Genomic DNA, 21,874 nt, shown 5'->3' with positions numbered 1-21,874 from the left:
AGTACAAATGAATGTACAGGTTTCCAGACTGATCTGCAGGGCAAATTCAAATCAGTGGCAGATCAGACTAGGTTTACCCAGTCTAGTTGTTAAAAGTTTTGGGTAAGTTTAGGTTTAAAGGGGGGGTGAAACACTCAGTTTCAGTCAATCTCATGTCAATCTTGAGTACCTATAGAGTAGTATTGCATCCTTCATATCTTCGAAAAGTCTTTAGTTTTATCATATTTATAAAAGAAATATAGGCTGTACCGAGTCTTTCCGGAAAAAACCGAGCGCCCGGAGGCGTATCGTGTGGGCGGAGCTAAAGAATGACAAGCACGCAAAGCGGTGACGTCCTCAAGCGTGGAGAAACCCATGGCTCTCTCAGCTAATACAGATAATGATCCAGAATCTAATCTGAGGGAAATAAATTGAACAGGAGAAACGGCAACATCAGGACGTCCGTCTCTGTGGTATGTAAGTTACTGTATTTAATGGCCTCTCCACATTTCTGTGTGTTTACTCGCAGTGTATGAGGACATGATTCGGTTTATGGACTATTGTATGCGACTAGACCTTAGAAGTAGCAAGCATACTGTAACGTTATACAGAGAACAACAATGGAGTAACCGTTAGCGCATTTGAATGACGAAGCACGCGATCGTGTCGTTTACTGATGTTTACTCATGCGTCCGTAGCCAAAAGCAGAGACATTTGAAGCAGTTTAAGTTAACTCACCGGCTGCTTCCAAAGACGGACCGAAACTTTATCGCTGGGACTGCTCCGTCAAAAACACACTTCTTTGGTATGATTTGGTGAAGTCCTGTGACAGCAGTAGCGTGTAAATCCATTTTGAGACGCAACTGAAACGATGTTTTGAAGCTTCCCGTCATTTCTGCGTTCAAATTGGTTCAAATGCAGCGCTGCCTTCCCAGAATGCTGTGCTGAAGCGTTGAAGTCGCTCGACATCACCCATAGGAATAAAGAGAAGCGCGGCGCCACATAAGTGTTCACGGACGACTGGATCTGCATCTGAGGGACTGTTTACAGCGTGCTCTAGTCACGCGCGCGCGCACCCTACCGGGAGAAGAGCCCGTACTGCCCATACAAGGACCTTCCGCTCTTATTAACGTCAAGTAGACCCATACTCAAAAAAAACTCGCCGAAACTTGTGAGAAACCGGAAGGAGTATTTTTGACACAGAAATACTCATCAAACGTCCAACATTAGTTTTTGAAACTTTGTCTATGTTTAGGATGGGAATCCAAGTCTTTAACAGTGTAAAAAGCTCAGTATGCATGAAACAGCATTTCACCCCCCCTTTAAGCTTTGGATAAAATGCAACGGAGACATCTTGTTTTGTGTCAGTTGTGCCCAAGAATCAACGCATTATGGCTTTATGCCTTTGCAGTTTGGATTACATCAGCAAATAAAAGTAAGAGAGACCAATTGCAATTCAGAAAAAAATATTACAATGACATCGTCGTTTTCATTGTCGATTAAAAATATTTTAACAATAAAAGATTTTAAGTCTAAATAAATCAGGTGGTAAAAAAATGCTTGAGTATTAATTTTTAAGTTATAAAAAAACAATTCTAAAATGTTGTGCATGTACAAAAAAAAACTGATAATAATATTTTAAAAAATCAGCTAATTTGAAAAAAAAAAAAAAAAACTAGGTTACAAATTAAAAATGGCAGGTTTTAAGTGCTGTAATTTCTCTATATTTTTATTCCCATCTATTTCTCTGCATCAAATCTTTTGTCATGGCAAAAATAAATAAAATAAAATAAAATAAAATAAAATAAAATAAAATAAAATAAAATAAAATAAAATAAAATAAAATAAAATAAAATAAAATAAAATAAAATAAAATAAAATAAAATAAAATAAAATGCTTCCATGATGTGCAAAAATGCATTCATGTTTAATTAAAGCAGCATTAGGTAACTTTTACTTTCAGGGTCCCCTTACAGATATTGTCCTCTACTACTGTCGTAAACTCTGTCATCCTACATCAAGTGATGCGCACGTGCATTTGTTGAAATGACAACCATGATAGCCCTGAACTAGTGATGAGCGGGTCGTCTCATAACTCTACTGTATGTCTATTTAATGGTCACGGGTGTGGGGCGGGTTGTAAAAATATATACAGTGGTGTGGGGCGGGCCAAATAATTTCATAAAAGCTGGACCCGCAGGTTGGAAAAAAAGCAGACCCGGTGCATCACTAACAGTTCCCCTGAACACTGCAGGAGGAGTTCACATGCAGTTGTTCTGCTTGCGTCGCGTGTGAAATGTCTTCATCCCAGGTACAGTCAGTGGCATATGTTTCAGCATGTCATATGAATATAATTTCATGGGTTTTATTTTTTTCAAACGCCAAATGATCGCGATGCTCACGTTTACAAGCCAGCGTCATTATAGTAGCCTAGTCTATTGGTTACCATTTTACAGAATCTATGATACTTCAATTCAATGTTTGAGTGGTAGGTAATAACCATAGCAAGCATGACAGCATCAGTTGGGCACGCCTCCCTCAGCTCACACCAACAAGCAAACGTTGGCCCAATGTTGATCCTCGTCCTGCCTTTAATCTGATCACTTTTTTGTTTCCTCTTATTGCTTTCCTCCAACAAAACCTTTGCTTTCTTATTTTTCTGTGCTGCTTCGGACTATAACATCCGACAAACAAACAATAGTTGAGCTCGCACGTCCGATTTTAAGGAAGTGGGGATGGTGGTGGATGTGACGTATATGCTTTTGTATGCTTATGCTTAGGGCTGCACGATTAATCGGAAAAAAATCACGATCTCGATTCAAACATAAATACGATCTAATTTCTTAATGTTGGCGATTCACTTCCGTGTATTTCCCTCAGATCGTGCTGCGTTCATGCGTTATTGGTCACACCAGAGCTTGTCACGCTCACACAATAACAAAACACTAACCAATCAATCATAAATCTCCACTTCTCTCCTCCCCCTCATTGGCCACGTTCCGCTGTTACTGACGTGTAACAAGGCGGCAGACCTAAATGGAGTCAGATGATGTAATAGTACAGAAAAAAGGAGTACATTCCACCGTGTGGAGCTTTTTCAGGTTTAAATCTGAAGACGATGCACAGAGTTATATTTTGCAAACACTGCTTTTCCATCTTCGCAGCACCGCAAGGTAACATCACTACAATCACCTCAAACGTCAACACAAAATACATTACGAGTTAGCCGTCTTTGATCGTTAGTTTGACATGTTCTTCGGCAGCCGATTAATGACCACTGCAATCACATTTTACCTCATACGAAATTCTGGCAGTGTCAGAAGATTTGGCGCACAGTCCTGCAGTGTGACTTCTCCTACGACGACAGTCAAATATCTCCGTTTTTCAAGACAACTTATGACCAAAACGAAAGCTAGAGATTTCTTTGTAGCCACCATTCATGCGTGTAGCCTAATGCTGCTGACTGTCACCGAACGCGTCATTCATTGATATAAAACTCTGGACGAGTTTTCTTTCGTGATCCGTCTTTAGCACGCCTTGACTATCGAACATTCTGACATTAATGACAAGTGAGATCTTAGTGTGACATGGCTTACAGTGGCGATCATGTTCGTACAGTCTGACAGTTCGTACAGTTTCCCGTTTACATGCCAACCAGTAAACTGACAATGCAAGTATACCGCGTTTACATGACTTTATTAATTTATTTCCTTGTAGTGACAATTATAATGTCCCTATCTGACTGAGAGTTTTTCAAATGTTACGTCAGTTGTGATGATAAATAAAGCGTGCACCGTGTCACCGGGAGATTTACGGCTCATATTATTCCTCATATGCAGTTACAGCGTTCTGACTGAACCTCTTCTACTTCTGCTGCTTGAACATATCTTTACAAATTTCTAGGTCTTAAAAGAGTCTGCGTTTGTGATATATGTCCTTATTTCATGCAAACCGCTAGCTCGCTCCGTCTGGATTAGGGCTGGGACAACGCGTCGACGTCATCGATGACGTCGACGCAAAAAATACGTCGACGCAAAATATGCGCGTCGATTCGTCAGACTCAAAATAAAGATGGCGGCGCCGGAGAGTAGTAGCAACCATAGATGTACATAATAAAGTATATTATGTAATTAAGTATATTATTTATTATGTATATCTATGGTAGCAACACGAGTGGCTCCTCAGACTTTCAGAAGTGCAAGGCTTGCGGGTTGGCCACAGTCTATGGGGTTGGCGCGCAGTGAGCACGGAGCATCACAGGTATGCGCGCACGCGTTTTGTTGTCACGGCTACATAAACAAATTTCTGCACACAGGAAGACAGATGTTTTGGTAATATTTGATGTATTTTAATCACAAAAACAAACGTTTACATCAAGTGAAAGCATCAGACACATTGGCTACGTTACCTATATAATAAGCTGTTTTAAATGTAAAATGTTCGATGTCTAATCGCGCTGATGTGACCGAGGGTATCCATCCTCTAAGTGAGCAGTTTCATCCCAGGACTATTCCGGTTTTAAACGGAATATTGGCGCCCATAATGCACTCTACATGTAACTTTTTTCACTGTCATGCCGCGGATGCGCATGGCGTTTCTGTTGCGGGTCAGCCACGGGGCTGTGTGGCGTTTTCTCTGCCTTTGCACACTAGAAGCGTGTCTGACGCGGCGCTGCTGCTGCTATTGATGCGGAGGGAAGCCCTATTCCTAATGTTAAACATAAATAGCCTACTGATACAGCAAAGAAAACGTCGGGAGTAGCCACATTAGATTAGATTAGATTAGATTCAACTTTATTGTCATTACACAAGTACAGGTACAAGGCAACGAAATGCAGTTTGGGTCTAACCAGAAGTGCAATAGTAGAAAGTGCAGTATTTACAGTGGTTGAATAAGTGCAGGACATGGTTATGTACTGATATAAATAGAGATGATTATTGCTATAAACAGAATATACAGGTTAATATGTACTATATAAATATAATATACAGACAACTATTACTATAAACAGACTATACAGGTGAATATGTACTATGAATATGATCATAGAATCAATGTGTACAATAAGTTAGAAATAAGATGAGCAGTGTAGCAATGTATGATATAGTGCAAATGAGCATATTCAAGTTAAGGTGGAGTAGTGCAAGGTGCTTAAGTAAACAGCTGTCGCTGTATTAAACAGTCTGTAGTGCAAATGAACATTCCAGTAGTGCAAACGAAGTAAAGGCAGATGTGAGGGGGGAGAGGAGTGTTAGCCATGTATGAGGGGAGTTGGGTCAGCGAGGGTTAGAGTTCAGCAAAGAGACAGCTTTTGGAAAAAAACTGTTCTTTAGTCTGCTGGTCCTGGTCCGGAGGGACCTGAAACGTCTGCCGGAGGGCAGGAGAGTAAACAGTCTGTAGGCTGGGTGAGAGGAGTCTTTAAGGATGCTGCGAGCTCGATGCAGACAGCGTTTCCTCTGGATGTGCTCGATGGCAGGTAGTGGAGTCCCTGTGATGCGCTGGGCAGTTTTCACCACCCGTTGCAGTGCCTTGCGCTCTGCAATAGAGCAGCTCCCATACCATACTGTAACACAGTTGGTCAGGATGCTTTCTATTGCGCAGCGATAGAAGTTCACCAGGATAGTCGAGGAGAGTTGGTTCTTCCTCAGTGTCCTCAGGAAGAAGAGGCGCTGGTGAGCCTTCTTGACCAGGCTGGAGGTGTTGGTTGTCCAGGTCATATCCGCCGAGATGTGGATCCCCAGGAACTTGAAACTCGAGACACGCTCAACAGCCGTTCCGTTGATGTGGATGGTGTCATGTGTGCCTCTTGAGTCTTTCCTGAAGTCCACGATGAGCTCCTTCGTTTTGGTGGTGTTGAGGAGCAGGTTATTTTCAGTGCACCATGTGGCCAGGTGCTGGATCTCCTCCCTATAGGCAGTCTCATCGTTGTTGCTGATGAGACCAATCACCGTAGTGTCGTCTGCAAACTTGATGATGGAATTAGATCCATACACAGGCTTGCAATCAGAGGTGAAGAGGGAGTAGAGAAACGGGCTAAGCACACAGCCCTGTGGTACACCAGTGTTGAGTGTGATGGACGTGGAGCCTGATCGAACATTCTGGGGTCTGCTGGTCAGGAAGTCCAAAATCCAGTTGCACATTGAGGTGTTGATGCCCAGGTCTCCCAGTTTGGCTATTAACTTGGTTGGGATGACAGTGTTGAATGCTGAGCTGAAGTCAACAAACAGCATACGTGCATAAGTGTTCTTATTGTCATATCTATGATATGACAATATCTATGATATAACACATATCATGTGTTATATCATATCTATGATATAACACATATCTATGGTATTGATGGCAAAATAGGCTACAGAATATTTCGTTCTGTATTGACAGTTGCAATATTTCAAAATCGATAATTGACGTTTTTTATTATTACAATTAGGCCTATATCTGCATTTATGTAAACCTACAGACTTTCAAACATGAAAATGTAATTTAATAATATGTATTCGTGTCAACATGATATATAAACATCTTTTCCTATTCTATTTTGCCTGGAGACGCTCCCAACACACGTGAAAAATAGCGCTCTTCTATTTCCAGCATGCACGCGTTTTCCGCGCGTCACAGGCAGTGTGCAAACTCCAACCTGTTAACATGGGAGCCGAAACAAAAACGGACACGCCACGCAGCCGAGACGCTCACGCTTGCAGTGTGTCCCCGGATTTGATTAACCAACTTGTTGATATTTAATCGATGTATTACAGGCATAGCCTGTAGGCTGAGTTGCATACATAGAAAAATCGTATAATATGTTTCTTTGTTGTAGGTTAATACTTATTTATTTGTGTGTGTGTGTGTGTGTGTGTGTGTGTGAGTGTGAGTGTGAGTGTGAGTGTGAGTGTGAGTGTGAGTGTGAGTGTGTGTGTGTGTGTGTGTGTGTGTGTGTGTGTGTGTGTGTGTGTGTAGCCTACTTTATGTTTTCAAGGTTTTATTGAATGCATTGCTCTTGTATAGTCTTACTTTGGAATTTTAAGAGCAATAAACATATTGCAATGTTAAGGAATTCGTTTTTTCATTCAGATAATTAAATCAACATGTATAAATAGCTATTAGGCAATTAATGGGGAGATAATCGGTAATCGAATCGAATCTTAACCGAATCGGACAGGAAAAATTAATCGTTAGATTAATCGATGCATCGAAAAAATAATCGCTAGATTAATCGTTTAAAAAATAATCGTTTATCCCAGCCCTAGTCTGGATGCATTTAAATCTGCTCGAAGTTTCCGTTATTGTCCCCCATAACACATGCGCACTTGGATAAGCCGACGAAAGCAGGTTAATGCGTTTACATGCAGCGCGAAATCGGGGTAAAAGGCAAAAACTCCCTGTGTCGACCGGTTTATGCTTACGCCGTTTATGACCTTACTCCGATAAAAGAAAACGGGTTACCGTGTTTACATGACCATGTTCATTGTTGGCTCATTAGGCATAATCGGCTTAAATGTGCATGTAAACGCACCCACTGCCAGCGAAGATGACCCCATAGTCTAATGAAAAAAATACAAGGGACAATATCCAATACCGTCTTTGCTAGCAAGGAAATACCTCTGTATCACTGCTATAAGTTCCCCATCAGAAAGGGTTTTTAGCACAGGGGGAAGATTATAACATGCCAGCGTTCCTCCCTGACACCTCAAAATGTTGTTCTTGGCCAAGAACCTTTAAGGTTATGTGGCGATTGGAGCAAAAAGCACAGTTTCTATTTAGTTATTTTAATTTATTTTTGTATATTTTAATGTTCTCTTATGTTCAACAACATAGAGCTTTAAAATTATTATTATAAGGTGTCTAAACTAAAGAAAAGAGGTAGAATTTTTTTTGTTACTCCTGCACTTTATTATACTGAATGTCGTGTTTTGTTTTTTTGTACTTGAGTGCAATACATTTTGATTGAAAAAAATGAGAATCGTGTCAGAGAATCGTGATCTCAATTCCCATGGAGAAAAATCGTGATTCACATTTTAGCAAAAATCATACAGCCCTACTTATGCTTATGTAGTTCTTTTTGTTCTCGGGTTACTACCCAAAACTCAAAGTTTAAAAGTACGATTAAAAACGATACAGACCCCATCAGGCTATGGCAGACGTGTCATTCAACCTATTGTAAGTCAATGTATCATCACAAGAGTCTTGAAAATATATTATGAAGGTTGAAAAGTTACCTAGTGCTGCTTTAAGTACATTACTTTTGCACTTTCATCTACTGATGATTAAATTAAAATCACTTTAAAATCAGTTATTGTGTAGATCTCGCATTGATTAAAAAAAGACTTAGTTGACATCTTTCTTCAAACCTCAGGCAATTGGCAGGGGACTTCAGTCACTTACCGCCTACATTACAGCAACAGCCTTTAATCACGCCTCAACATATCTGAACACCCGCACTGTGAGACGAGGACACTATTTCAATCATTTCTTTTCTTCAATCAGTGCAGCACAAAATGCAAAGCATTTAATCAGATACAAACTCAAGTATGAGAGAAAGAACCCGATCTGATTCTTCAGGTTGTAAGGCGTGTCTTGAGTAAACATTCAGATTCTGAGCGTATCCTGAGCGAGGATTTTTCACACCCTTAGACTGCCAGGTAAAGAGACGGGTGTGGGAAGTGGGTGTGCCTGCCCTGATGACAGGATGTGCATCATGTAGACCCATGGGCCTGTGTGAAAGTGTTTATAGTATGACAACACTCGATCTGCAGAGGGCTATTCCACCACCCACCACTGACCTTCACCCAGGATATCCCAGAACAATCTGCTCCTTTCAAAATACTATAACAAAGTGAAGAAATAGAAACTTTCCCTTTGGCCAAAAACCTCCTACGGCGGAATGGATAAAAGCCTGGCTCTAATAAACCAGAACGGGGATGCACAGAAAAAGTATGAAAGTTACAAAAGGCCAGCAGAAATCATTCATTTTATTTACACAAGAGTCATTTTAACACACCCACTCATTACACAGCAAAAAAAGCCTCTTTTGTGTTCGTAAAAGAAGGGATATCCTGTTTCTTCATGTCACTGTCCAAACACAGTAAAATTCTAATAGTAAATCTGCCAGAAAGATCTTGAAAACACAGCAGCCAGTCCATTGGGGGACAGTGTCCTGTCCTCTTTATTTGATATGAAACAAATCTAATCCACAGCAGTTCAAAACAATCTGAGATATGATGTTCTGTTCGAATAAAACCCACCCTTTTCTTCATTAAAAGTCTATGTCTAATGTTTAAAGGACAATATAGTCAATGTTTTGGGTTTGGATACATTTTTTTTTTCATTTAAGGTGTGTCACACATAGGCGGATGAATTCAAGGTGACAACTCAGAGCCTCGCCCTTGAGAGACAACCTGTGATTGAATTGCACTTAAACATAGCTTCATATGACAGCCAGTGTTGACAAGCACCATTTAACCATTAAGTCTGACAGCTAGTGGTAGCTAACATGGAAATAATTAAGTCAGAGACATGACCTAGCATTCCCTAACCCTACTGCAACTATTATCGGCCTCATTAAATATAGAAGAAAGTGAATAAATAGTTCGTTTTTCAGAAATAGTTCTGGCAAGACTGGTGGCGCAAACAGTCTTGCTTTTGTCCGTAGTCTAGGGGATAAAGCTGAGAGCTCTGTGGCCTTTCTTCCACTCCGCAGGATAAATGTAGTCAGTTTTCCCCACCATTATTGCTCTAATGTGCACCCTAAGGGCTTCTAGTCTTTGCCAAACCAGAAAAAGCATACTGGTTCACCCTGGTAACAAAAAGGGCAATAAAATTCCCCCCGAGGATAACATTGCCACTGGCTACTGTTTGGAAACACCCTACCGCATGTGCCGGCTCCAATCCAGAGCCAATTAGAGACCTTCAGACTTGATTGCATTTTCAGCCTCAGCGGTCTTGTTAGAAACTTGCATTTCCACTTAAGTTAAACCCACATTTGCACACATTTCATGGCCCACTGAAATGTTTAGTTAACAATGGCAGGTCGCAGGCATTCCCTTCTGCAATGCTAGCTAGCCCCCTCGGCTTTTGAATACAATGACTTCCAAAACATCTTTGTTTCAATCCCCAAGAGTATTAATTGTCGGCCTGTCTTCCTGGTGCAAGTGGAGTTCAAGGCTACGGCGTTTCTGCTGCTTCTTTCCTAAATGACTTGAACCTCTGAAGTGGATTCAATGGACAATGGCTGCTGGCCACCACCTTCTCCATCTGGTGAATCCATCACTTAAACCCATTCCATGTAGAAGCAGTGTCACGCCTTCCCATGTGTCACTGAGGACAAGAGGTTTCAAGCTGGATGAAAGAAGAAAAAAAAGAAAAAAACTTTCGGCTTCTACAACAGATCAAAAAAGAAAAGGAAGAGAAAAGGGAAAAATAAAAAATAAACCTGTATCATTGGGCCTTTATAAATAAAAATATAAAGCAGCATATTTTAGGGGGTCCTTCTCAAAGGCATAATCATATTTGACCCCTGGCTAGGGATAAAAATCTATGCTAAATGACTACTAATTAGGGAAAATGGCTAATTGCTTTGAATGTTTGGGTTGTACAACATAATATAATCTATTGCATCCATTAAATCACATACAGTAGACTGTATGTTCCACACCTGTCCCATGAAAACATTAGATTAACTCTTCATTTTAACTAATTTTACCTCATTTTGTTTATCTAAACTAGCACCTTTCCACGCATCATAAAGCTTAAAGTCTACTATATCCGAGTATACTTATACAGCAAGAAATTTTCATGAATACCAGTCAAACGCAAATGCACTGTCAAAGTAGAATGGTATTAGCAAACCTTTAGTTGATCTCCATTAAGGAATGCCACTTGGGCTCTTGCGTCAGATGTATGTTGCAACAGGATGCCATGGGCTGTGGCCATGATAGATACTACAGGAACCAGTAGAAAGGACAGATCAGCTCAATGGTATTTGGGTCCCCTGCCCAAACTGAGAGCCTCCTGCCTTGGGTGGTTAAAGGTGCAATGCTTTTTGGAGCACTAGGGTGCCAAGCAAGACCATAATATGAATAACATGAGATCAGAGCATTGTCCGAGCTTTATCCAGGAGAGAATGGCAAATTTAAACAGCTACACTGGGCTTTTGTTCCTCTACACTGGACAGAGCTGGGATAGGCCTCCCAGAACACCTCCTTTATCTGAGGCACACAAACCCTGAGGCACATCAACATCCACACACACACACGACTCCTTCAGCAGGCTTGTGCAGTTCAGAATACAACCTGATGAAGAAAAGGCTGGCACCAGCACTAGAAGACAAGCATGTTAAAAAGAGATCAAAAGAGAAACTGAACGGTGGTACCTCTTTCGCCCGACCGAGTTTAATACAGTTCAATGTTTTACACTGTACGCACCCAAGCAGAACACGGACTGCTTTTTTTAATCCTACTTTTGACAAGACCTGTATAAGACATCACACAGGTGAAGCAGACCTGGCTCAGCCTCAGACGTCACACCAACGTGTGCTGAACATCTGATGTATATGGCACTTATCTAGAAACTTCAGGAGTTTTGAAGTCATCATCTGATTGGTTGAATTCTACTACAGGATGTCCAGGATACATGAGTGTCATGTTCTTTAAAGGTCTGCCTGGAAACAAATGTTGTGATGAACTCGTGGAAGACAAAGAGCACTAAATGGCTCAACTAAACATAGATTTTCAAAAGTATGTGAAGTTCGCTGCTCACAAGACGCAGAACAAAACAACTGTGATTGGTTGTATTACAAGTCAGTCAAACTGCTTAGCCAATGAAAGCTGCAATAGAGTCCAAACTTTCTGCTGTCAGTCTAAAGGTCTAGTTATGCGAGATGTGCCCCACACCATACTGGTCAATTATATTCAATACACTTTATTGACTTAAAGGCAACTAAACAATATTGCCTTTGCATCCTTATTGGCTCACAGATGGGTTTTATTACATTGGAATTAGGGGTGTCCATGGTTAACCGATTGACCGATTAACCGTTAAAAATTGCGTAACCGAGTGAAACATTTTGCTCGGTTAAATGGCGTCAATGACGTGCCTTGAATTTGCTCCCAGACATTTGTAGTATCCATAGGGTAGTATCCACAAGAAGAAGTCATGACCAGCTTTCTAAGCGGGCAAAGATAGCGTGGGAGCACTTTAAAAATGAGAGTGACGGGGCAAAATGCAAGTATTGCAATGCAGTGCTTACCGCATTTTTCAGGCTAGTTGCTCCGGAGTATGAGTCGCATCAGTCAAAATATGCGTCATGAAGAGGAAAATAACATACGTCGCACTGGACTAAAAGTCGCATTAGGGCAGAAGCAGAGCGGGAGCCGCGCGCGCTGTGCATAACGGATCAGAAGAAAGAAAGTTTGAAGTGAGAAACTTGTGAATGACTAGAGAAAAGCAGAGGTTACTTTAACTGTAATGAAGAAAACAAAAAAGCTAATCGCGGACTGAAAGCAAGATGGCCAGAGCTGAAGGGACGAGTCCACAGATGCTTGAACTCTCTGCCGGGAGAGGCTCATCAGCCGCGCGAGTCAAACGCTGTGTCTGTGTGAATCATTCTCGGCTGCATATTTTACTAACGTTACATGCTCTAATCATGCAGGCGCCCTCGCGGCCACTTGCATTGCTCGTGAACTGGAGCGCATCTCATCCTAATTTAACGAAACTCAGCGTACGCCTCGCAGACATGAAATAGATCTTAAGAAACTTGAAATGTCTTTTAACAATTTAAAACGAAAAGAAATAGGCTACTCTCTGATTATGTAATCCATGATGTGCATTTCTCTATATAGGCGCGTTCACTACGGAGATGGCGGTCGTCAAATTAATAAGCTAAAAATAACCCCGACGCACACTATGGTTAACCGAGTATTAACCGCTAAGGGCCTCGGTTAACGGTTAATGAAAAACTTGAAAACGTGCAGCCCTAATTGGAATTAATCTACAAACCCGCCTAAAGCATTGCAATGGCTTTATGATTTGATGTTATACCTGCACTTTATATTCAATGATGTTCAAAAATGTTCTTATGCCTGGCAACCCTTATTATCACCATAAATAAATCATTAATATAATATAAATAATATAATATAATAATATTATATATTAATGATAATATAAATAATCAACCATAAATGTAATTCCTGGGATTTACATTGTTATTGTAACTTTTTCATACACCTCTCTGTATTGTAGTCTTGTTTCTTGGATGCTTAGGTACTTGTACATAAGTCAATATGGTTTATGCTGTTTATTACACTGATTATAATTATCGTATCTAACTCCTCTTTCCCTTATTTATTTACATTTATTTTGTCATTATTTAACTATTGCATAATTCTCATTTTTATTGATGGTCATTATATTTTGTACTATAAGGCAGTTTGTTCTGGGTAGGTTGTAAAGGGATTGAAAATGTAAAAAATACAGTCTCTGTACAAACAATACATTTGTCTGAGGGGAAAAGCGGGGGGGGGGGGGGGGCAAATAGTTGATGTCTTTATGACAATATATAAAGTTTGTTCATAATGCAACTTCCTATTCACCTAAAGGGTGAATCTAACAAAAACATTACCACTAAATTTTACCACTAAATCTAAATATATTAGTATTTTTTTTTAAAGAAAATTATAACATTGCATTTTTTCCATTGTTATGACAATGAAGCCCATTTTCTTTATAGTATTTATTATAGGCTATTGTAAATATTTTAAAAGAGTGATACTGAAAATAAGAGATATGGAACTTTTCCGTCCACTTGACTGAGGGCGTCTATAAAAAAAAAAAAGTGTAGTTTGATGACATTAAGTTTGAGAGCAGAATCTTGGGAAATGTGGTCTTCACCCCACAGCCTGTGGGAAATGACTCGGACAGAAATCATGTTCATGGATGCGATTATTAACGTTAATATGAAGCACAGCAGGACCGAGTTGAGGGAGCTGAGCAAGATCGTTGGAGCGATTGTCACACAACACACAAGAGCAGCGGGACTTTTATTATGAAGGGACACAGTCGCCAGCTCTATTTCTGCTTTTTCAGTGTGCGTATGAGGTTACGCAGCTCTGTTTATCATATTAAATACATTTAAGTGTGTTTAAAATGACGTTACTCTGTGCGTTTGCTCAGCGGCTGCTGTGACACTTGTTGCACACTGCTAAGAGTAAAGCGCTTCTGCCAAATTAAACCAGGAACCGAGGATAACGCAGATATGACACAATTGACAGGCGACTCCCTCAGACAGACGGCTTGGTTAAAATAGCAATTTTCTCACAATTTACAAATAGTTGAAAACATTTGGGATATTGTAAGAACTCATCTGAAGAAAATATATAACACTGGCCGGGTGGTTTTTGGATATTTTACTACAAAAATACTACAAAGTGCACCTTTAAATAAAACACCTTTTCTTTTGATTTTGAGGTGAATTATCACCCAGACATGCTCTCGATGGGTTTATCTTTTAAAGTTATCTACTGTACTGTAGATGTGACAAACGAAGAATGTCAAAACAATAAAAGTACTTTAGGCAAGCAAGAGACATCCCTCACAGTGCTTTAAAGAAATCTCTGTTGCCATGGATACAGTAGAGAGGTTGTCATCATGACATGGACTGAGGGTTTTGGGTATTCTCTTTAAACTTGAAACTAGATTACAATATCTGTATCTTATCAAAGAAACGTGAGAATGTGATTATCAGATCAGAAAATCCAAACCGACTTGTTCTTCTCTTACTTCAGTTCAGTCTGCACAGCAAAAGAAAAGCAGTTTCAAATCCCACAAAAGCCAACATATTACACATATTTCTATTTACAATGTATTTCATCATACGTTACGTACAAGAGACACAGAAACTACACATAACACTTAAAACCTAAAAAAAACACTTGACCAGATTAGCTCAGAGACAGAGCCCATGGGAGGGTGGAGACTTTAGTCTGGTATCGATTGCACTCTGAAAGAAGTCCCGGTATCATATCTTGGCACTATTTTGACATTCTCTAGCCCTGATACAGTGGAGATGTGTCAATGTGACCCCACCTCTGTAATTAAAGACATCTCCCACACGTCTAATGTCAGCATCTCTACCAGCCTCCCCAATTAAACAAAACAAACTCTCGTTGCTGTGCACGACCATGTACAAACACACACACACACTCTTCACATAAACCATCAACCCTCTCCCAAAAACAAAAACTGCAGGCAGTGCCGGGACTGCAGGCAGGAATTCTGGACCCTGCTGGAGGGATTTGGCCTATCGCCCAGCATGTTAAGCACTAGAGGTGTGACTAAACGAGAGACGCTGAACACTGCACGGTGCAACAAATTAATAAGGTCAGACGGCCCTGGATGAGCAGTCACGGATATAAAGGAATGTGGCAATGATTTTCGATGTGAACGAACCTGCATTACATCCATGAGCGAGCAGCAATTTCAGTCGCATCAGACTCTTTGCTTTAATGCTTACATTGTCACTGCAAGTCTGTGCTTGTGAGCTTGATCACAGAAGAACGCTATAACTCCTTGTTATTGCAATAATTTAAAATGCTGAGGTGGATCGCGTGCAGGCGTAATTGTTCCACTTCCAATTGTTCCATTGTTTCACTAATAATCACACAAGAAAGACCCCAAGTATTATATTTTTCATCCAAACAATCAGCAAACAGACCACACACACAGTCTATCAAGATCCAACCAAGATCTTCTTGGTGAAGCCACTGCATGTAATGCGAAAGACCCTGACATTGCTTTGATAAGCAGTTTTTGCCAGATTTACATATAGCTCCTTTTGAAAAAAGTTAGTTTGTGTGGGACATATAATGAATAGGCTGTGGCTGGTGGAATCAGGGAGGGATATGATCAATATTTTGAAAAAGAAGTAAAGTTTAGATGCATGCATATCTACCATGAATGTTGATTTTGTCAAAGCACACAAACATATCACATGAGCTTAAAAATAGCCTTAGTTTTTCCCTTAGTTATACAAGTCACAAAAACCACAGTATCAAACGCTTATTACAGGAAAAACTACAACAAATGTGCTTTTATTTTTTTTAAAAAAGCATACTCTGTCAAGACCACAAGTATACTATATCACCACTTCTGCTGTTGTGAATGAACAATATATGTCTTCTAATAATCTATGTGGGTTTTTCTTGTAAAACATGTCATTTATTAAAACACAGCTCACCAACATTTCTACTCCAGTGCATGAAAGTAGATCATTTCCATTTGCTTAATCATTAACTTTCCTTTGTCCTTAATGAAAAGTAGCACAAAAAAGCAGCTGACAAAACACTGACAACTGCTGTCTAAATTAAACAGAAGTAAATTTGGCGTGTAAAGAAGTTTTAAATGGCAACATTGAATCAAACTGTCATGAGTTGGTAAACAAACAACGTAGCCTATAAAGTGCAGTTTATAAAGTGAAGTACATTAAAGTTGTTAATTATCCGTTGTTACAAGCAGGACGCGTTTGAATGCAAACAAATGTACTGAATCAGGGGAAAAACATGTTTCATTTGTTTAATAAATCAGACGACAATCACTCGTCCATTGAACCGCCGATTTCGCATGTATTTCTATGTCCCACCCTTTAAAGACAAACAACTTAAAAAAAGAAGTCCAACGTGTTTTTATTTATACTACTTGTTTTTTCTGGAGGTCTCGTGTAGCTGTCAGTTTTGACGTCTGAGATTGAGAACTTACCTTGTAAACAGTCCCATCCTCCCCGCGAACGCTCTGAGCTCGTGCGCTGCGCTCTCTCATTCCCCTGTGCAACAATACAGCACGACCCGACAGGCGGGTGACGTCATCCCATTTAGGCTACGGATTGACAATCAATACGCATGCGCAACCGTAAGGGGCGCATGTTTACATGGGAAATGTAGTAGACCTACTGTGTCTTAAGAAAGGATCGCGAGGGGAAGCGCCAAAAGCAGTGGGGATTTAAATCACATGCATTGCTCATAGATAAATAAAAATAGATGGCTGTAAGCCTGTAAATTCCTATTGGCCTATTAATAAAATGCAATTACATGTGAATTTAATTAATAATAAATATTACACTTTTTTTATTGTAGCCTCCATAATGTGATCATTTTTCTAACATTTTTAAAGTACATCCAAAAGACAATGTTAATAGGCCTGTGTCTTATTTTGATATTTGAAATGTTAAATTAATGATCAACGAAATAACATGATTATTCTGTGCTTTTTATTTTATTATATATATAGGCTATGTGAGTGCAAAAATGAATCCCAGACTCCCAGTGTAGTCACAAAGCTTTCTTTTCCATTCTGTAACATGGAATCACTACAACAAATAAATCATTATAGATAATAAAACCTTTAATTTGTGAAAATCTTGCAAAATTTAGTTTACAGGACCATTAACATGAGCACTAGCAAGTAAACCTTAAATTTTAGACTAATTTATAGGGCTGGATAAACAGGCCTAATCCAATTGGATTTTATTTATTTATTTGTTTATTCATTCATTTGTTTGTTCGTTCGTTCGTTATAGTTTTGTACATTTTTGAAAAATCATACCAAACATTTATTTCTTAAACAAATATAATAAGATAATTAAGATAAGTAAACTCATTAAAAGTATTTTTAGTAAGATGTAAATTCAGATGCAATGTTCAGAAGCATGGCAGTGCCATGAGTCAATAAGTAAACAAGTCAATATAATCATTACACATTACACTTTTTTCATCATGAACTAGTATGAAATACCAATTGAACACTGATGCCCCATTAAAACATTTTCTCAAAATACTTATGTATACAGCAAGTCACGTGACGTTTAATGTGCCACTCATTCCACTTAAAAGCAACTGAAAGAAGAGATCCATAGGATTTATTTAGGCAAAAGCAGGCCACAGACAGACTTACAAAGGATTATGGGAATGATTGAACATGGTGGGCTGTCTGGTGGAATTACAGACATGGCAGCAGCTGGTGATAGAGATTGGGCCATGGGGCGACACTGACCAAATTTGAATTCCCAAAACGACATACTGCCTGCTCTAATTTATTTCAAGGAATTAATGTTAGTCAAAATTAATGTTAGACTTCTGTAACACCTACACAGTTATATCAACTTTTTTTTAATAATAATAAAAGTTTAATGTTTTGGGGCAAGAAATAGTGCAATGACAGAAGCATAACTTGCTAGTAATTAAATTAACTTAAACAACTTTTGTTATCTCGAGATCATGAGAAAATGAAGTCGTGATCATGACAAAACAGGACAAAAATTATTACCCATGGCCGTTCGGGGCTTCCGTATTTTCACTAAGGCTCCTGTGATTTTTAATCCCGGATTGAGGAACGTTTCACACTTGTAGTTTAAATATATAAATACATTTTATGCGATCTAAAGTAGACTACCGCCGGTTATGTGGGACTGTGCGTGACTTTCCAGTTCATCCTCCGCATTTCATCCTCTCCATATAAGCTTAATAAAGCCTGAAGCCTGAACCTCGTCGTTGGTCCATCGGGCGTACATTTTAAACTCCATTGTTGTCTTATAAAATTGGTTGAAATAAAAAGCTGCTCTACCAATTAAAGTCTACCAATTAAAATGCTGCGTGAACTCAACAGACCCCAGACAGTTCCTGAACTTTGAAAAAGTATGCTGCATGGGGCGTCGGCGTCAACACTTCTCATTTACTTTGAATGGGTAATATATAATAATAATAATAATAATGATAATAATAATAATAATAATAATAATAATAATAATAATAATAATAATAATAATAATAATACATTTTATTTATAATGCACTTTATATTAAACAAAATCTCAAAGTGCTACAGAATTAAAAACAATCAACAACAATAAATAAATAAGTAAATGAATAAAATAAAATAAATAAAACTGAAAAAATAAAGAAGTAACAAGTCAATTAAAAGCACTGCTAAAAAGTTGGGTTTTAAGACCACGCTTAAAAGCATCTATAGTCTGTGGAGTCCGCAGGTGGTCAGGGAGAGCATTCCACAGACTGGGGGCTGCAGAGCAGAAGGCCCGATCTCCCATAGTATGGAGATTGGCTGTGGGAGTTTTAAGGCGATACAGCGAAACAGAGCGGAGGTTACGAGCGGCTGTTTGTGTGGTGAGGAGTTCCTTGAGATAGGAGGGAGCATCACCATGGATGCACTGGTGGGTAAGGAGAGAGATCTTGTACTCGATCCTGAACGACACAGGAAGCCAGTGGAGTGATTTTAGAATGGGGGTGATGTGGTCGTATTTGCGCACCCTCATGAGGATCCTAGCAGCGCTGTTCTGAATACACTGCAGCCTCTAGAGATTTTTGCTAGGGATGCCAATAAGGAGCGCATTGCAGTAGTCCAGCCTGGAGGAGATAAAGGCGTGGACAAGCTTCTCCGCATCTGCCAGTGATAGAATGGGACGAAGTTTGGCAATGTTTCTGAGGTGGAAGAAGGAGGTCTTACACAGATGTTTGATGTGAGCTTCAAAAGTAAGCTGCGATTCCATTCTGACCCCCAGATTGGTGACTGAAGTGGAAAATGGAATGACCTGACCAGAGAAAGCAAAGCTGGTGATAACGGACTTCTGGACCTGAAGTGGAGTGCCGACTAGGATAGCTTCAGTCTTGGAGCTGTTTAGCTGCAGAAAGTTTTGCTTCATCCACGCCTTTATCTCATCCAGGCAAGTGATCAAAGTGGATGGTGTGAGGTCAGCAGAGGGAGATGAACTTGTCCTAAAGTAAAGTTGAGTGTCATCAGCATAGCAGTGAAAAGAAATCCCATGCCGGCTGATGAGACGGCAAAGGGGGAGCATGTAGAGTATGAACAGGGTGGGTCCGAGCACAGAGCCTTGAGGGACACCGCAGGTGACATTGTGTGACAGGGATGTAGCTTCTCCTAACGCAACATATTCAGTTCTAGAGACCGATGGTGGAATGTAAACGGTGAAGGAGGATGTTATGGTCAACTGTATCGAAAGCTGCAGTTAAGTCCAGGAGGATGAGAAGGGATGGGGAACCAGCATCTGCCACCATCAATAGATCGTTTGTGACCCTGACCAAAGTTGTTTCTGTGCTGAATTATGATAATGAAACATGATGACAAAATACGATTGGATGTTGTCACTATGATGGTCGCATCAGCACCAGCTTCAGACACACCCTCCATCAATTAAGCACTGACACTGTGTTAAAGGTGGGGTAAGTGTTATTTCAAAACTGTTTTACAAAACGGACTCTGCCGAGTCCAATAACAAACTTTTAGCCAATCAGCAGTTAAGGGGCGTGTCTACTATTGATGTAAGAAGAGAGCGCTCACTCAGTGCAAGTTATTATTCAAAACATACGACACATGTGACGGACATTAGCTGAGAACTAACATATGCTTGCTTTTGCTTTTGTGTTGTTTGTCCATTTACGATCGTATTGTGGCTCACTTCAGCAATGATAAAGACCCGGTCATTTCCACACCGTATGGAGCATCTAAATCTCTTCACTGTCTTACAAAATGTGTCAGACAAGTAAGATACTATACTCCTAATATATGTTTGTTTCCTCTTTTCATGATAACTCTAATCCGGACGTAATTGTAATGTGTTGTTAGTTGGACTCGTGCTCGTGCTCGTGTAATATCGAGTTGTCATGAGAACGGTTTGTGTTTTTGTGATCCCTATATAACTCTAATCTGGTCATAATTGTAAAATGTCGTTAGTTGCTCATGAGACCGGTTGTGTTTTTGTGATGGAAGGGGTGACTTTTTCATTGAATGTTCAACCTGGATTAGTAACACACAGATTCTGCCATAGTCGTTGCCTGGGTTACGTATGTGTGGGGCCGAGCTATCAAAATAGGGGCGAGACCCTTTTTGGAGGTAGGGGCTTGTTTGTTTTGGTGATTTGAAATATCAACAATGGTTACCAGAAAGCACTTACCCCACCTTTAACCCAGAACTTTATTTAGACACTGGTCCCTGCTGTCAAAAAAACACAGAGGCTGTGTCTGAAAACTGGAAAATGCTGCCTTCGGAGTACACATTTCAAGAAAATAAGGCATCAACACGCATCTGAATCCAATGTTCGCTTCAACTCCTGCCTCCTGAGAGACCTTCATCTGATCGATTTTTAAAGGCATTGTAGATGTATCATTCACTGCTTTTGATAATCATTTCATTCGGTGACAGTTGAGCTAGAAAAAGAAAGATGGCGTCTGAAAGTTGTGTTTGGTGGTTATTTTGTGTGTAAATGTACATTTTTGACCAATGTTTTCCACTTCTGATGTCATTATAGTTAAATATTTGTTTAGTTCTCCCCAAAGTTCTCTCTATTTTGCTGTAGAGTCAGTCTGAAATCAGTTTTGATGTACTTTTGTGCATTTACAATAAGGCAAGGAGGCAACAAGTCAGCTGCCTTTAGGTTTTCAGATGCAGCCACAGTACCATTCCAAAGTCCCTATAGTTCCTGAAGAAAGTTCCTGTGGTGTAAACGCAGCTTTACTTAACCTTTATTGCTATCAGGATGTGAAGAGAGTTTCAGCCAGCATAACAAAAAATGTTTGAGGAACAAATCACTTACCCTGCCTTTAAGTGGGGTTAGCACTGCTTTTTATGCGGGGTTAAAGGGTTGGTTCACCCAAAAATGAAAATTCTGTCATTAATTACTTACCCTAATGTCGTTCGACACCCGTAAGTCCTCCGTTCATCTTCGGAACACAAATGGACACCAATGCAATTTCCTCTCTTAAGACCCAAAAATGGCACTAAAGACGTCAAAAACTAAATAACAACTTTGTCGTGAAGGTGATGAAGGGGAGGACTCAAATAGCGGGTGAAAGAACAAGTTTATTCAGGCCAACCAGAGA

The 21,874-nt window shown here is 39.8% G+C and overlaps 1 protein-coding gene across 2 annotated transcripts in view; it reads right to left on the bottom strand.

Annotated features, from left to right (window-relative positions):
- Nucleotides 1–16,837, bottom strand: part of daam1a (dishevelled associated activator of morphogenesis 1a) — an 82,891-nt gene extending 66,054 nt beyond the window's left edge. For both annotated transcript variants that reach the window (XM_067455839.1, XM_067455841.1), the window contains exon 1: nucleotides 16,729–16,837. The gene's annotated coding sequence lies outside the window, so the exon portion shown is untranslated. The remainder of the gene's footprint in view (nucleotides 1–16,728) is intronic.
- Nucleotides 16,838–21,874: the final 5,037 nt, after the last annotated feature.

The sequence above is a fragment of the Pseudorasbora parva genome, chromosome 10 (assembly GCF_024679245.1).
Source record: "Pseudorasbora parva isolate DD20220531a chromosome 10, ASM2467924v1, whole genome shotgun sequence".
Classification (NCBI taxonomy): Eukaryota; Metazoa; Chordata; class Actinopteri; order Cypriniformes; family Gobionidae; genus Pseudorasbora; species Pseudorasbora parva.
The sequence above is the reverse complement of the archived record's forward strand: the minus strand, read 5'-3'. Positions and strand labels throughout refer to the sequence as shown.